Genomic DNA, 18,208 nt, shown 5'->3' on the forward strand with positions numbered 1-18,208 from the left:
GTCACGTGCCCTTGGCGTTGCGGACCTGAGGAGGCGTTGGGGATGCAGGAGGATTTGGACTGACGGGCCCCGCGACCTGTCAGCAGGGGGCGCTGACCCCAATCGGTGGGCTAAGCGGCTTGTGATTGGGGAAGCAGTCCCGGTGAGGGGCGTATTCCTTGCCGGTATGGTTGCTATGACGCCAGGCCCCCGCCCCCTCGGCTGGCCGCCATCTTGTTGTTGATTCGTACCCAGTCCGAGCTGAGCCGGGAGCGGGTACGGAGCGGCCGCTGAAGGGCCGCCGCTGTCGGGGCTCAAGCCGCCAGCGCTGCCTGCCTGCCGGCTGGGCGGGCCAGACCCTGGAGGCCCGGGGGGCCTAGCCCCCGGGGGGGAGCCGCGGCCGTCAGTTGCCAGGGCCCCGCGGGTGAGTCACGGGAAGGAAGCCAGCCCCGTAGTGACGGAGCGAGAGCTGGGAGACTGCGGACTAGCGGAGGGGGCCAGGGGAGAGAGGGCGTAGGGAAGGGGGCTTGGAGGACCCCTGGGTCACGGAGGGGCCGTGGGGGTCCCCAGGGGGAGAGGCGAGTGGGCTGCCCTGCTCTGCACCCCATGGGGGCAGGGGCATCCTGGTTTGGGGCATCCTTGGGGGCGGGGGATGGAAGGAGAGATGAATCTGGTGCGGGGGGGTGATAGGATGCGGAAGGGAGGAGGGGAGGAGGAGATGGGAAGGGGGAGAAGAAGGAAAGGCTGTTCAGTCATTAAGAGAGGCCACGGAAACCTGCTCTCATATTTGCAGATGAGGCAACTGAGGCCCAGAGAGAACCCCAACAGATCATGATGGGAGAGTGGGTGATTAGGGAGAAAGAGCCCTTGATAGGAAAAAAAAGGATGGAGGGGGTTGGGAGGGAAGGCACTGTGAGGTAGAGATGTTCAGAGATGAAGCAGTAGGCCAGAGGTAGGGAACGGAGATTATATAACAGTAATAATAATAATAATATAATAATAATAATAATAATTGCTAACATTGATAGAGCTCCTGCTCTGTGCAGGCACTGTGCTAAAGGCTTCACAATGATTTCATTTGATTCTAACAACAATCCTGGGAAGTAGGTGCTATTCTTATCCTCATTTTACAGATGAGGAAGGGGAAATATAGATAGATATGCACATGTGTATACACATATATGTGCATGTACACATCTGCATACATGTATACACTTGTGTATATTGCATACATATGTACATACTCATATATAAATATATAGAATCATTGAAAGGGTCTAGAAGGCCCCTCCGTATGTGTAATAAAGACAGGATGCTGTGCCATTAGCTTTCCCAACTGACCTGCTCTCAGAACAGAGAGATGTATATCTTCATCTTCACTGTTTGTAAAGTGGATTGCAGACAGATTGGTCCCCAAGCTCTGTGGGTAGCAGGTTGTTTTCCTCAGGGACTTGCCTCAGTTTGGGTCAGAGAGCTTTTCCCTTTTTCCTTTTGGGCAGAAGTAGCCATCTGAATGCTCAGTAATCCAGGGCAGGGTGTGCAATGCATTAGGATGTGCTTGCTCAGTGGGAAGCTGGCTTCTGAGTCTTGCAGCACAGACAGACCCAGTCTGATTCTGTCAGTATCATCATTTTGTTCCCAAGTGGAATGGAAAAGAGCTTCTTTTCCTCATGTCACTCCTGGAAAGGTAGTTCCTACTTCTTGAAATGAAAAATGTTTCTTCAGACTGTTGACTTTGTATTAACCATTTCTTTATTTATTTCAGGGTGCCTTGTACTATATGCCCTTCTGCTGCCTCCTTGCATATACATACCCAAAGACACACACAGTTCAAATACTTCAGAGGTACTTATTTTGTTTCTGTGGATAGATAGCCTATTTTAAATATTCATATTGCTCTTAACTGGAGTACTCAGGAACATAGTAGGGCCTTCCTGTTATTGTTTGCTTTGGAGAACATTGAAGTGAACAATTAGGATTCCATTGATCCTCCTCTGGAGATATAAGAGTACCAACTTCATCAATTGGAAGCTGTCTTACTGGTATCTGATGTTATATCTAGTTCAGGAAATAGAGCTGAATGTGTAGGTCAAGAAAAACAAAACTTGTTACCTTGAGTCCCATTTTATCATAAATCCAAGCTCAAACAATGCTAAAATGGAGTTTGCACAGAAGCCACGGAAAGGAATCTCTCTTTATTTGTGAAAGTCATTTATTAATTAGCCTTCGTCTTGGTTTGTGAACTTGAAGGTTTAGAAAATAGGATCCATGGAACAGATCCAACTACAGCCATTTTATTGTAAGAATTAGTTTCTTCTTCACCTTAATTCCCAAAATCATTGCCAAGAAAGCTATCTTTTTTTTCCTTGGTCCCTTAATTCGGCTTTCTGGTTAAATGTGCTCTTGTTAATGACACAAATTGAAATGCTTCCTAAATATTTATAAGTCTTTGTCATAAGGGAACAGAAACATTGGAGCGGGTTTTCTTTATAGTTTCTCTGCAGTTGAGGTTTATTTCTAAGATTAAGGGTACCAGTTCACCCCAAATTTGCCCTTCCTTTGCCTTAAATGACATTTAGAACTTTGAGTTCCAAGTTAATGAAATCTGAAGTATTTACATAATCCCTTTTGAGTTCTGGTCAGACCTAGTTGTAGGAAACCTAGGAAAGTGAATCTATGCCCTGGATTATGTCTGTGGAGAAATCTTGGCACCTTGGAATAGTAAGTGGTTCACTGTAGAAGACAGCAAGCCAATTTGTTCCCAGGAGATGCTTTTCTGAAATTCTTGGGCTTTTTATTTTTTTGGTGGGGCTAGGTGGGGGGGGTACCAAAATAAAAGGGAGATGGTATTCCAGCTGTGTTCTTTCTTTTAATGAATGAATGAATGAATGAGGCATTTATTAGGTGCTTACTATGTGAAAAGCATTGTTCTAAGTGCTAGGGATACAAATGGAAAATAAGACAGTCCCTGTTTCTAAGAGCTCATCTTCTAATGAAGGAGACGACATGAAAACAATCTTGCACAAAAAAAAGTGAGCTAAATTAGAGATAATTAACAGAGGGAAGGCACTCATATTGAGGGAAATTAGGAAAGGCTGCTTGTAGAAGGTAGGCTTTTATCTAGGACTTGAAGAAAACCAGGAAGCAAAGATGAGGAAGGAAAGGATTCCAGGCCTAGAGTGAAATGAAAGTTCGAAGAATAGGGAGATGTGGGGTCCTGTGTGAGGAAAGTCGAGGAGGCCAGTGTCACTGTATTACAGAGTATGAGGGACAAGGGGTGGGGTGGTGAGGAGGGAAGAGAAACATAGAAGAAGATTGGAAAAGTAGGAGGGGCCAGGTTACGAATGACTTGTAATGACGAACAGGATTTTATGTTTAATCCTGGAGGTTGTAGGGACCCACTGGAGTGGGGGGTAGGTTTGGAATATGGTCTGAACTGAGCCTTAGGAAGATCAGTTTGACAGCTGAAGAGAGGATGGACTGAAGCTCGGGAAGAGACTTGAGGCAGGGAGACCCACCAGTAGAGTATTGTAATGGTTCAGGTGTGAGGGGATGAGGACCTACATCAGAGTGGTGGCAGTGTGAGAGGAGGGAAGGGGGCATATTTGAGAGATATTGCAGAGGTGAAATTGATGGGCCTTAGCAACAAGATTGGACACAGGAAATGAGAAAAAGTGAGGAGTTAAGAATGACAAGTAGGTTCTGAGCCTGGGTGGCTGATGGTTCTCTCACAGTAATAAGGGAATTAGGAAGTTGGAGAGAGGGAATATTGGGGGGAAATAACGAACTTACTTTTGCACCTGTTGAGTTTAAGATGTATGTAGGGTATCCAGTTAGAGATGTCCAGTAGGTAGTTGGAGATGCCATTCTGGAGGTTAGGAGAGAAGTTAGAGCTGTATAAGTAGCTTTGAGAATCATCAGCATAGAGATGAAAATTTAATATGTGGGAGCTGATGAGATCACCCAGTAAAATCATATAGAAGGACAGGAGCAGAAGGCTCAGGAAAGAGCCCTGTTGGGGCCCCTGGCATTAGCAGACTTGACCTAGACAAAGATGCAGCAAAGGAAATAGAAGATTTGGTCAGACAGGTAGGAAGAGGACGAGGATAGGATAGTGACATGGACCTAGAGAGTCTCAAGCAGAAGTGAGTGATAGTATCAAAGGCTAGTTTAGCTTGTTAAGAATATGAAAGGCAGTCAGTCATTAGTTATTTATCTCATTACTATTTCTTTGGAGTATGTCCTAAGGGAGAAAGTCACCAAAACTGGAGGCACTTTAGCAGTTTTTGAAAGTAGTATTTAAGTAAATTCGGTAACGATAGGATTTTTAAAAATCCTTTCTCTTGATTTTCCTGTGTATTTCCGTTTAGTTTGCTTCCTCTTCCTTGTTCTTGTCAGTATGAACATAAGTAACAGGAACTGGCTATATTGAAATGTGAAATATGTAGCTTTTAATTGGTATAGAGCTGTTTTGGCTCAAAGACTTATTAGCCAGCTAAACCATAAAGACTATATAAATGTAAGGAAGGCTATTAACTAAATTGGAAAGAGATTCTCTCACCCACCTCTTAACACCATTTATATATTTATAGGCACAGTGAAAGCTGGGTTTTCTGATATGTTGTCAGTTAGAAATCTCTATTAGCCAACACTTCCAGGCTTTGCCAATGTAATAATGGTGTCTCTTCATACTGATAATATATAGAAAGCAGCATGGCATGGTGGAAAGAGCACAGAATTTGGGCATGGGTTAGAATACTGGCTCTGTTACTCATTACCTGTGTTATCTGGGGCAAGTAATTTATTCTCTGTGGGCCTCATTTTCCTCATTTATAAAATGAGGCATTTGTACTAGATAATAACCTCTGCTTAAATTGCGTGACCTCAGGAATTGTGAGATCCTAAAATGCCTTTTGTTTAGTTGTTTCAGTTGGGTCTGACTCTTTGTGGCTCCATTTAGGTTTTCTTGGCAAAGATAATAGAATGGTTTGCCATTTCCTTCTTCAGCTCATTTTTACAGATGAGGAACTGAGGCAAACAGGGTAAATTGTATTGTCCAAGGTAAGTGTCGGGGGCCAGATTTGAATTCAAGTAGATGAGTCGTTCTGACTCCTGGCCCCGCATTCTATCTACTGTACCACCTAGCTGCCCCAAAATGCCTTTAGAATCCTCAAAAACCAGTTATATTTGATTTTACTGTTAAATGTATTTTTTATCCCTAAAATTATTAAAAATAATCTGCAAACGAGGAATATATATGACTGTATCATTACCAGAATGTTCCATTTACCATCCAATAGTATATTTATTCCCTTATGAGAGATAATGTACCATAATGGTTAAAGATCCAGTCTTGAAGCCAAGAAGATCTGGGTTCAAGTGCCATCTCAGATCTTACTGACCCTGTTGTACAAATCTGGCAAGTCTCTTTGCTTCTCAATACTTCCAGGCAATTCTCTAAGATTAAAGTTACAAAGAAGGTGCTGACCTGTGTTGGTGTAGAAGTGGTTTCCTCACCTGGAGTTCACTATCTGCTCTCCTAATATTAGTATAGCACTTGAGCTTTTCCATACACCATTATTTTAGTGTCCAAAAACCTGTAAAGTAAAAGCAGGGCAATTATTTAAAAAATTAAACACTTAACTATTAACAGTGACAAATTAACATGTAAAGTGTGGAGTAAAATCTTGCATAAATCCTTAGTATTTAACCAACAGAATCAAATGAATTAAATATATTTATGTTTTTGTCAATTTGGCACAAAATTCTACTATTTTTGGCTGTATTTTCATAGCTATACATATATGTTAATGTTTTTATTATGCTTCTGTTGATTTCATTTTTATATTACTTTCCTTAGGTATTTATTTCCCTGCTCCATATTTGGTTTTTTTATGGTACCATAATATCCTATTACATTAATAACAATATAATGAATATTTTATTCAGCTATTTTGTAGTCATTGGATATATAGGTTATTTATAATTTATTGTTATTAAAAATAAAACAGCTATAAATATTTTTGGGTTAATAGCTTTTTTCCCCCCTTTTGAATATTTTTTAGAATAAAATTCTGCCAGTGGAATCACTGAGGTAAAAAGAATGATGAGTTTTGTGACTCTACTGTATTGTCATTTTTTCTCCAAAATACTTGTATCACCCTTACAGTTTTAACAGCAATGTATTAGAGTGCCTCTTTCCCTGTAATAAGGCAAGCATTTTTATATAATTTTGATGAAAAGGAAATCAAGGCCTAAGACTGAAGTAAAGTGACATATCTAAGGTCACACTAAGTTAGTGGTAAAGTTGAGACCAGAACCCAAATCTCTTTACTCCCACTCTATGTTCTTCCCATTAATGATAACCACTGACAATACTATGAATACAGCATGGTACTTTGCACATAGCAACTGCTTCTTGACTTTAAATATAGTACTTTAAAGTTTGTAGTGTATTTTACTTCCTCATCTCGTTTAATCCTCACAGCAACCCTGAGAGGTGCATACGTGCAGGTATTATTAGTTCTATTTTACAGGGGAGGAAACCAAGACACAGAGGAAGTATCACTAGTAAGAGTTGGAGCCGAGATTTGAATCCAAGCCTTGCTCATACCTAGCCAGCATTCTATCCATTCTGCTAAGCTGCCTGTTGGTGCTTATAGGAGTGAACTTCCCTTATTTTAGATTTTTTAATACATGTGTTGCCAGTCTGCAGAAGCATGCTGTCTTGGTCAAATGCTGCCTCATTCTTTCATCCCTCATCTCTTACATGTGAAGTTGTTTCTCCTTCCTCTGTTTTTGTTCCTTTTTTACTTGTATTGTTGTTCTCTGTGTGCTTATAGACATTTTTAAAAAAGGTTTACTGTGTCTTGGGCACTGTGCTCATTTGGGGGTACAAATAAAAGCAGGTAAGACATTCTCTGCTTCAAGGAGCTTGCATTCTAACGGGGGAAGGCAAAACATTGGAAGAGGGAGAAATGGTTGGATATGTCCGAGAAGTTTTGTGGAGTCCTCTACCAAGCTAGATAAGGACAAAGCTGGTCTGTCAAAGCCTATTGTAGTTTAGGGCTGGGACCAATTTTCTAGTGGAGAAAGAATATAATTCCAGTGATTTAATTCCTCTAATGAGCTCTGTGAGGTCAAGGGCAGTTTTATTTATTCTTTTGATGTCTCTTCTTCCCCCAAATGTAAACAGGGCCTTGCATACAGTAGGTGTTCATTAAATGAATGTATCAGTAAATGAATTTGGTCCTTAAGTCTGCTACATACATAACAAGCATTTTTTTATTGGTCTTGGTGGGAAAAGTGTGGTGTTTAGAAAAAAGCGGCCACAATAGGTTATGTTTGAGAGTATTTTATGTTTAAAAACATTACTTAGAGAAGAATAAGGTCACCTTATTCATTGCATAAATATACATTAATTGCATAGCAAATCACAACTAGATAGGAGCAAAGCCTTTAAAGTTCTTGTGGAGAAATACGATTCTATTTTTTCACAATTATTTTTGGGGGTAATCGGTTCTTTATTTGAAGTATTATCCTTAGTCCTTTGGTTGTAAATATTAAACAAATGGTGGGGCCTGTGCCTATGTCTACTCTCTTTGCATTTGTCTTTGCACACTGGCAAAAAGACATTATATCTGATTCTTGAATTGCTCCAGGGGTTTGGGCTCTTTTCATAATTATGGAAATTATTTTATTGCTGTGTAAAATTGCATCATTGACAGTGAGCTAAGTGTTTTAACAAGATGCCATCATAGCTATAACTGAATGTAGATTGACTAGTCCATTCTAAACCTAGACAAATGTATGTCTTCCATTTAACTGGAGTTGGTTTTCCTCCCCTAGGAAGCTGTTGGTGATTTAGTAGCATTAGGTATTGGGGCTAGGATTTGTTGTTCAGAAAGTCTCCTTTTTGAGGAAGTGGCAAGGGTTCAGGGCCTGGAATTTGTGATCCAGTGAGCCTACTTGGCCAACTCTTGTGTATATTTTGGTCTTATCCTGTTTCTTTCATATTTTGGATAAGATGCCCATCCTCCAGAGATGAGTTGCTCAAAATAAAAAGTTTTGAGCTACTTTGGGAACATTTTTAAAATACATTTTTTAGTATTAATTCTTAGTGAATTCTGTGATGTTAAACAGCCTTCGGACCCATGATCTTGGCCAGGTCAGCCTTTCTGAGTCTCAGGAAACTGAATCTTTAAATGAGGGGGTTAGATTAGACTAGATGATCCCTAAGGGCCTCTCTAACTCAGACATTCTAGGATTCTGTCTGTGTCTGACAGAGGACAAGTGGCTTAGCCTGACATTGAAGTGCCTCTACCTTCTTCATTGATCTTACCTAACTCCCTATCTCACGACTCACATTCTTCCTCAGCAGTCGTTTGCATATTGGGACTTAGTCTCTCTTCCCACCCCCTACCCCCTCATATCTGTATCTATATCTAATCTCCCCCCCCAATATATAATGTGTGGATCAAATGAGATCTTCTATGTCAAATACTTTGCAAGCCTTAAAGTGCTGTATTATGTGCTAATTTAGTGTCTAGCTTCACTGTCAAACATGTAAAGCTTTTCTTGGTGGCTGTGTCACTTGTTTATCACTTAGCATATATGACATTTTCATTATGATTTGCTATTTCACATGTATGTCCTTTCCCCAGAATGGTGCAGACTGCACTAGGGTGGTGGCAGCATATGTGAAGAGGAGCAGACAGTTTTGATGAATATTAAGGAGAGATATACTTAACAGGACTTAATTAGTAATTAGATTTGAGTAATGAGGGAAAAGGAAGAGTCAAGAATGACTCCTGGTTTTTTATCCTGGGTGACTGGGAATATGGTGGTACTTCAAATAGAAATAGAGAAGTTGATAAGGGTAGGATTATTTTGTACGTGATGAATTTAAAGTGCAGGCACTCCATCCAGGTGGAGATATCTAGCAGGTAGTTGGAGTTGCCAGACTGTATATAGTTCAGGGGGAATGATTGAGGCTGAAGATAGATTTGGTAGTCGTCTGCGTGGAGGTCCTAATTGAAACCATAGGGATGCATGAGATTGACAAAGGAGAAGAAGATCAAAGATACCCTTATGTGGGGAGGCCTTATTATGTAGAGGTTAGGTCCTAACCTAATGTGACCTTTTGAATGATTCCAAGTTTTGCAGAACACCTCCTTTTATTTATTCTGTGAAGTTTGGATTCAGTCAAAGGGCTGCCCCTGAGGACCTAGAGGGCCACATGTGGCTTCGAGGCCACAGGTTCCCCACCCCTGGGTTAGGAGAATATCAGTGAACCAGCAGAGGAGACAAAAGGAGTGAACGAGAGGTGTCCTTTAAAAGTTCAACTAAAACGAACTGGGATATTTGTATCAAATAATTTTGAGAGTTGAAAGGGAAATTTCAGAAGAAATCTATCTAGTTCAAAACCTATGTGAGATGAATTTCCATTTAACTCATCAAGTGGTTGTCTACCCTCTACATGAAGATCTCCAACATGGGGGAATCCAAGTGTTCTCCATGGTCTAGACAAGGAGATTGAGGCATCAGAATATTCATTGTTGGTGAAGCTGTGAACTAGAATGGCTCAAACCATTCCAGAAAACAATTTGGAATAGTTGGGTTAAAGGAATGTGAGAATGAACTGTATCACTAAACACTTGAAATCAGGAAGGCTCAGCCTCATGAATTCAAATCTGGGGGTAGACACTAGCAGTTTGATCCTGGGCATGCCACTTAATTCTGTTTGCCTGAGTTCCTCTTCTGTAAAATGAAAAAACAAACAAACTGGAGAAAGATATGGCAAAGTACTCCAAGTGTCTTTGCCAAGAAGAACCCAAAATGGGATCATGAAGCGTCTGATGCTGCTGAACAGCAACAGCAAATATGAATGGGGACTTTCTTATCAATGACCTTGGTGTCTAAACCTTGAAGTAGAATCTCTTATTTGCGTAATCTCAGATTACTTTCCAGAATGGTTTTACTGATTTCAAAGCTCCAGCAGCAGTGTCTTATGGTACCTGTTTTCCCACAGCCCCTCCATCAGTGAGTATTCTCTACTTTTTTTTTTTCTGGATTTCTTGGGGGTGGGTAATGCTGTCTGGTGACTAATATGGCCACTACCTCCTGACTTTTCTTGAGAAAGTATTTGCAATTGGATTGCAAACAGGAACTTTGTCTTGTTCTCTTTGTATTCCATCTCAGTGTCTTTCATATTATTATAATAAGTGTTCAATCAATATTTGTGGAGTAATGAAAAAGAAAAAAAATTATATGTAGGCTTAAGACTTCTGTGTATTTTATAATCCATTGACCTCTTTCATTTCTTACTTCTGAGCCATATTTTCCAACTTTTTTTTATTGTGCTTCCCTTTGCTTTCCTTTGCATTGAAGACACCAAGTAGTAAGATACACATTAATTTAATTAGGATGGCCTTACCTAGTTCTTTGTAGAATTTCTCTACATCCTTGTGTTCTACAACAGACAACAATAGACAGTTGTAGACAATAGACGATAATAGATGTTGCTACATAAATTGCAATGATCTTCATAGGAGTCTTAATGCTTATCGAGAGCACTGCAAAATGAGATGCCCAAATGTGTCCTGAAATGTTTCTTGTCTTTGGATGCATGATAAAAACCAATTAAACTACTTCTTTATTTGCGTCGTGGAGGAAGACCTTCAAGTTTTCTCAGTTCATCCCCAAGTAGTCAGCTCTTTGGTCATAGAAACCTGTTAAGCAAAAAAACGCAAAATGGCTCTTGATTCTATGCAGCCCCATTCTACCTTTTGTAAACTGACTTAGGACCAGTACTTTTAAGTGCGAGGTCCTTGTCCAGTTACCAGTGAGTGGATATACTACTGGAAAACTGAATTGAATCATATCAATCTTGACATTCTCAGTAAAAATGAAACCACAAGACAAAAAGTTGAAACTAAATAAAAATGATGTACAGACACCTAGGCTAATTCTCAGAAAGCAGATAACAGTATTTTGCCTAAATCTTGCTCCATACCTTTCCAGCTTGGTAAAATCTTCCAGAACACGTCCTTCACTGACGTATCTCAGGGTGTACCCTCTTGCTAAGGCTCTTCATACATAGCTAGACCAGTCCTTGGAAGTATACAGTCTCTTGGTAGGACTATACTCAGTCTTTGTTCTTTTGTGTTTTTATACCATAGTGGTTTCATGGTGTCATTTTTTTCCCACTTCCGCCTAGAACCCTCCGTTATAACAAAGAAAAACAATTAAGCATAATCAATCTACATACATGGTGATAATCTGACTGTGTATAACTTTCTGGTTCTGTAGTCTCCTACTTTTCTACCCTGGAAAAGAGGGGGTAGCATTTCGTCTATCCTCCTGCTTGGGGATTAGGCATTACAGTTTTTTTTCCAATATTTAAGTATTTCCCAATTACATATAAAACATTTTTAGCATTCATTTAAAAAATTTAAGTTTTAAATTATTTCCCTCCCTGCTGCCTCACCCCCCCTTGAGAAGGCAAGCAATTTGATATCAGTTATACATAAGAAATCACGCAAAACTTATTTCCATATTAGCTATGTTGCAAAAGAAAACACAAACCCCAAGAAAAATAAAGTAAAAAAAATATGTTTCAGTTCTGTATTCAGAGTTCTTTAGTTCTCTGGAGGTAAATGATATTTTTCATTATGGGTCCTTTGGGGAATTGTCTTGAATCATTGTCTTGATCAGAGTAGCGTGATTGATCATCCTTACAATATAGCTATTACTGTGTACGATGTTCTCCTGGTTCTGCTCACTTCACTTTTCGTGAGTGCATATAAAAGTCTTCCCAGGTTTCTCTGAAACTATCCTGCTTCTCATTTCTTATAGCACGATAGTATTCCATCATAATCATATACCAGAACTTCTTTAGCCATTCCGCAGTTGACAAGCATCTCCTCAATTTCCAGTTCGTTGCCGCTACCCCTCCCCCCAAATATTTTTGTACAAATAGGTCTCTTTCCCTTTTCTTTGATCTCTTTGGCATATTGACTTAGTAGTGATATTGCTGGATCAAAGGGTATATACAGTTTTATAGCCCTTTAGGCATGGTTCCAAATTCTTCTTCAGAATGGTTGAACCAGTTCACAGCTCCACCAACAATTGGTTAGTGTCCCAGTTTTCCCAAATTCCCTCCAGCATTTATTATTATTGTCCTTTTCTGTCATGTTAGCTGAGCTGATAGGTATGAGGTGGTATCTCAGAGTTGTTTTGATTTGCATTTTTTTAATCAGTAGTGACTGAGAGCATTTTTTCATATGACTATAGATAGCTTTTCCGTTAGGGAATGGATCTTATTTTTCTAAATTTGGCTCAATTCCCTATATATTTGAGAAATGAAGCTTTTATCAGAGAAATTTGCTATAAATTTTACACCCATTGTTTGTGTTTTCCTTTATTTTTGGCTGTATTGGTTTTATTTATTTTTTGTCTTCATTGGTTTTATTTTTGCAAAAGCTTTTCAATTTCATGTAATCAAAATTAGGGGCAGCTAGGTGGCACTGGGCCTGGAGTCAGGAAGACCTGAATTCAAATCCAGTCGCAGACACTTGCTGTCTTTGTGACCCTGGGCAAGTCACTTAACCTCTGATTGCCTGACAAAATGGAAGAAGGAAATGGCAAACCACTCCAGTATATTTGGCAAGAAAATCCCCAATGGGGTCGCGAAGGGTCAGACACAACCGAAATGACTTAACAACAAAGTTAGAATTATCGGTTTTACTTCCCATGATCCTCTCTGTCTCTGGTTTGGTCATAAACTCCTCTCATCCTTAGATCTGAGGTGTATTGTTCCAGGCTCCCCTAATTTACATACGATAACACTCTTTATGTCTAAATTGTTTATCCATTTTGACTTTATCTTGATGTATGGTGTGAGATGTTGGTTTATGCCTCGTTTCTTCTAAACTGCTTGCCAGTTTTTCCTAGCAGTTTTTGTCAAATGGTGAGTTCTTACCCCAAAAGCTTGGATCTTTGGGTTTATTAAAGTAAATGGTCATTTATTACTATGTATTGTGTACCTGATCTGCTCTTCTGTTTCTTAGTCAGTACCAGATTATTTTGATGAGTACCGCTTTGTAATACAGTTTGAAATCTAGTACTACTAGGCCACTTTCCTTCACATTTTCTTTCCATTGATTCTGTTGATATTTCTGACCTTTTGTTCTTCCAGGTCTGTTTTGTAATTATTTTTTTTTAACTCTGTAAAATAATTCTTTGGCATAGCACTGAATGAATAAGTAAATTGACTTAGGTCAAATTGTCATTTTTATTATATTGGCTTGGCCTATCCATGAGTAATTAATATTTCTGCAGTTGTTTAGTTGTCTTTATTTGTGTGAAAAGTGTTTTGTAATTATGTTCATAATAATCCCTGGATTTGTCTTGGGGCATTACATTTAATCAGAGATCGGTAGATCGGTTACCTTTTAATGTTGGGCAAAGAGTTTGAACATTTTAGTGAATTTTCTTTTTTTCTTTTTCTTTTTGTAAATTTTCTTACATGATTTAGAATTATTTTCCAGAATAGTTGGATGAGTTCAAAATGTCATTAACAATGAGCCTGTCTTTCTGTAACTATAAATCATTCAGTCAGTCAACAAGCACATTATGCTTTTGCCAAGTGTTAACAATTTTTGTATTTTATCACCTTTGTCACTTTGAGGGGTGTGAGATGAAACTTAAAGAGTTGTTTTGATTTGAATTTCTCTCATCAGTGATTCAAAGCACTATTTTATATATGGTTGTTGATAGTTTGCAATTCTTTTGGGAGTTCTTCATGTCCCTTTATTGGGGAAGGTTTCTTGGTCTTATATATCTTCAGCTTTCTAACTCCACGGTACTTGGGGATACATAGACACACATATATACCAAATACATATCTAAAGTGCCTACTTTGTATTAGGTTCTATTATCAGTTCTGGGGCTTTATGTATAAGGAATGAAAACAATGCCTACTTATAAGAAGCTTGCATTCTGATGAGGGAAACAAGAAGTACAAATATAAATACATACAGCGTAAATATCAAGTGAATAAATAGAAACATTTGCACAGTATTTGATTAGGAAAAGAGGGCACTAACAACTTCATGGAGAAGGTGCTGCTTGAGCTACATCTTAAAGGAAGAGAAGGAGGGACTCAATAAAATGGATGTGAGGAAGTAGTGTATTCCAGCCAGTGCAAAGGCATGGAGGTGGGAGATGGGCATGGAATGTTGTGTAAGGAACAGAATGGAAGCCATTTTGGCTGGATCCCAGAGTTTAGAAGTGGGAGAAATGTCCAGTGAAGCTGCAAAGATAGATTGAGACCAGGTTCTATGGGACTTTAAAAGTTAGGCAGGGGAGATATTTTATTCTAGATGTACATTTGTGTGCATGTGTATATATTTATGTATTCATATTCTTGTATATCTGATGTATTTCCCTGAGTGTCTTGGATAGCAGACTTTTATCGGAAATGTTTTATGGAAAGGCAGGTTTTTATGCCTAATAGTTTCTCTTATTCTAGATGAAATGATTTTGTTCATGTAAAAGTTTTTTAAATTTTATGCAATCAGAATTTCTTTTTTTACTTTTAGTGATCACTTCTGTTCCTTTGGTTAAGAATTTATCTCTAATCATAGTTTTGTTCTGTTCTTCCCTTTTTTATGATGTGACCTTTTATGCCTTTCATTGAATTATTTATTTGGAGTTTATGGTATATAATATAAACATGCTGGTCTAAACCTAATCTCCACCAAAATATTTACTAGTTTTCCCAGCAGTTCTTGTCCTTCCTCTATTAGTTTGTGGTCTTGGGTTAAAAACATTAAACTTCAATGTTTCTTTTCTTTTAGGCTTTTCTTGTCAAATCTTTGCTACTTTGATACTTGTTAGCCAGTACTAAGTGTTTTTGATGATTACTGTTTTATAATACAATTTGAGAGCTGGTAATGATGCTGTGTACTTCCTAAGCCAAAACTCCCTTCCCTGACTACTCCCTTCTACTTTGTCAATGTCAGTCCCATCCCTTGGGTATTTTTAGTCATTATCTTTGTCGTCTTTTGTGGTTGACTATATAGGCTTCAACAGACAGCTGAGGAGGGTCCATGACAGAGGAAATTAAAACTAAAGAGTAGTAGATTTGAAGCCAGCCAGAAGCTTATCTTTATTTCCTTGTGTCTTCTAGTTGTACTCTCTGTACCTACATCTTGTAAGAGCTGGAAAGACAGTTTAGGTTATATTTGTGATGGTATTACATTGTCAGTTTAGCTTGGCCTTAGTTTTTGAAACTGTTTCTTTCTGGACTTAGTTATATTTGATAAGACAAACACATGCTCTATCCACCACATATTCTCTTCTTACTGACAATTTTTGAGAAAGTTTTAATTAAATTTTATAATTCATGGAACCAATGTATTTAGTTTTTTGTGGATTCTCCCCTATATTATGCCTAAAGAACCTTTTCTTTGATTGTACCTTCAGAAATCTTTCTCATGGGTCTCTCTTGACCATGAATGGTGCTGCTGAATATTATAACTTTTTACTCTATCAAGTTAACTGATTTGAAAGATTGTTTTCATTTTGTGATGAGTAACTTTTCAAATACCATCCCTTCCTTTAAATATGTAGAATGTAATGTTAGGTTATCCAGCATAATTTTTTTCTGAGATCAGAATCTTTGTGTGTGTGTGTGTGGGGGGGGCAATTGGAACTAAGTGACTTGCCCAGCATCACACCTGTAGTAAGTATCAAGTGTCTAAGCCACATTTGAACTCAGGTCCTCCTGACTCCGGGCCAGTGCTCTATCTACTTCACCACCTACCTGCCCCCCCCTTTTTTTTTTAGCAGCAGAAAAGGCTTACCTTTGAAGTCATGTAGCCCAAACCTTTCCTTTTACATATGAGGAAACTGAGGCTTAGAGAAGATGTTATTTGCCCAAGGTCAGGCAATAAATTAGTGGCAAAACCAGGATTAGAATTCTGGTGTTTTCCTTTAGTGCTTGTTTTTACCCATACTGTGCAGCTTCCCTATTGGGCTAGCTTCATCTTGCCCTTCAATGTATTTTTTACTTAATCATTGGATGTAAAGGATGTACCTCCTGGCCTTGGGAAATTTTGAAGACTCATCAGAATTTTAATAAACTCAACACTTCTGGCAGTTTTAATTGGCTTTTTGAATCAAAAGGGTGTTGGAAAGCTACAAAACAAGTTTTGCAATGTAGCTCCACAAGGGAAGAAAAGAAGAAAATAGAACTATTTATAATTTCATTGGTTACACTTTAATTCAGACTACCCTCCTTCAGTCACGTCACTTCTCAGTATCCAAGTTTCAGAAAATGTGCTGATCTGTTCCTCACTGGGAACTTCCCTATCTCCATGAAATTACATGTTGTTATCAGATAAATGATAAGCATGACTTTTCTCCTTGCTCCCTTATCAAAAGCTAGAGTTCTAGCCTCAGCTCTTAATCAGTCACTTCCCTAGGGACTAAATGATCCTACCCTCACATTCTCCAGAGGAGGAAACTGCCAGAGAGGGGAAGGACCTTACCCTTTGTTAAGTAAGTGAGAACAGAGAACAGTTACCAGTGAAAATTTGGAACTCCGCGGGACAGAATATAATTTCCAGTTCATATTTTAAGTATAGTGCTGAGTTGTACTTTAGCCTGAGGCTACATTTGTGGCCAGTGGGTCTGTGTAGCCACTATTTTTAAGATAACTCAACAATTTGAAAAAAAATTTTTTGGATCAGATGTATAATTTCATGGGTTCAGGGAAGTTTCCAGTGAGGAGCTCCCTCTACCAATGCAGATGAGCATCATTTCTGAAACTTGCAGTTTTCAGAGAGTTACCTTAGGCACTGAGTAGTGATGGGACTTCAGGATGACTTGTATATCTAGGTGGCAGCTTAGGTCTTCTCTAACTCCAAGACAGCTTGCTGTTGTCTACTCTTCACTGCCTTGCTTGTTTTCAAAATTTGACATTTTCTGAATTGCTTCTTTTTTAACAGCAGTTTTTGCTATCATTTGGCAATTTTTATGCTCTAAATGTGCTTCTTGTTGCTTAAAACTTTTATTATAGCATGTTTCCATGTCATAAACTTGCACTGACCAAGTTTTTTCTTTCTCTGCTCACGTTGGGAAGGCTTATCTAAATAGACTTATTTGTTCCTTGTAATTGAAGGAGGTCTGGTAGGTAGGGTGAGGTAGGAAAACTAAGAGAGCTGTGTCACTGAAGTCAAAGGAAGAGAGAGTATCCAGAGGGAGTTGTGGTCAGCAGTGTCAGAAACTGAAGGATGAGGCCTGAGAAAAGACTCTTAGGAGGACTGAAACAACAGAATTCTGCTTAATTGTTTTTCTTTGTCCAAATTTTCATTGGTAACCACTCTCACTTTTTTAATAGACCCTTCCCCTGTCTGGCAGTTCCCTCCTCTTCAGCATGTGAAGGTGGGATCAGTTAGTCCCCAGGGAAATAAGTTGCCTACAACTCATAATGATTCAGAGCTGAGACCAAGCAGAAAAGTCATGCTTATCATGGGAGTATGGTTAAAATAACTGTTACATCAGTTAAAATGTATTTTTAAAGATCAGTAGATTTAGCATTTAAGATAGTTAATAACTTTGGAAAGGTCACTTTCAGTCTATTGATAGCATTGGAAGCCATATTGAGAGGTGAATAGGAGGTGAGAAAATGGAGATAATGTTAGTGTAGGTAAGCCGTGTTTATTTTCAGCAGGAAAAGAGTCCGTTGGCTAAGGAGAATTTGAAGATGAAATGGGGGTGCAGTATAAGCAATGAAGTGAGTGAGCTTTTAGAGGACATAGGGAGGTGATGGGATTGAAACACAAATATCCTTTGGATATCAAATGTCTTTTGACCAAAATCAAAGCTTCCTATGTTGTCTGAGTCCTTGGATTTATGAAACTTGTAAAGCAAAAGTGGCTGTTCAGAATTTAGCCTAATATTTTTCAAATTAATTTTGTGCCAAATTGAATTATTTCCTAAATATGTTAACTACCTGAAATTTATTTTGTGCCCTAAATATGCTAACTACCTGAAATTTGTTTTGGCACCAGCAGTGTGTTGAGTTATCAGACCTCTTATTTAGTTGGTGGAAACCCTGATATTTCAGCGCAGCTTTGTGTTTTAATGGACAGAGCTTGCATTGGGAATTAGAGACTTAGAACTGTGTTTCCATGGGTAAGTTGCATTCATATACTTTGGT

The 18,208-nt window shown here is 38.9% G+C and overlaps 1 protein-coding gene across 7 annotated transcripts in view; it reads left to right on the forward strand.

Annotated features, from left to right (window-relative positions):
• The first annotated feature begins 183 nt into the window (after window positions 1-183).
• IP6K1 (inositol hexakisphosphate kinase 1) overlaps window positions 184-18,208 on the forward strand; it is a 72,361-nt gene continuing 54,336 nt past the window's right edge. For 3 of the 7 annotated variants that reach the window (XM_020998990.2, XM_020998989.2, XM_020998988.2), the window contains exons 1-2: window positions 185-403; window positions 1,745-1,824. The gene's annotated coding sequence lies outside the window, so the exon portion shown is untranslated. Of the gene's footprint in view, window positions 404-1,744; window positions 1,825-9,936; window positions 10,021-18,208 lie in introns of all 7 variants that reach the window. The other 4 variants (XM_078152372.1, XM_020998991.2, XM_020998992.2 and 1 more) reach the window with 3 other exon arrangements.

Source organism: Phascolarctos cinereus, unplaced genomic scaffold (assembly GCF_003287225.1).
Source record: "Phascolarctos cinereus isolate Bilbo 61053 unplaced genomic scaffold, phaCin_HiC Scaffold_4;HRSCAF=312, whole genome shotgun sequence".
NCBI classification, from domain to species: Eukaryota; Metazoa; Chordata; class Mammalia; order Diprotodontia; family Phascolarctidae; genus Phascolarctos; species Phascolarctos cinereus.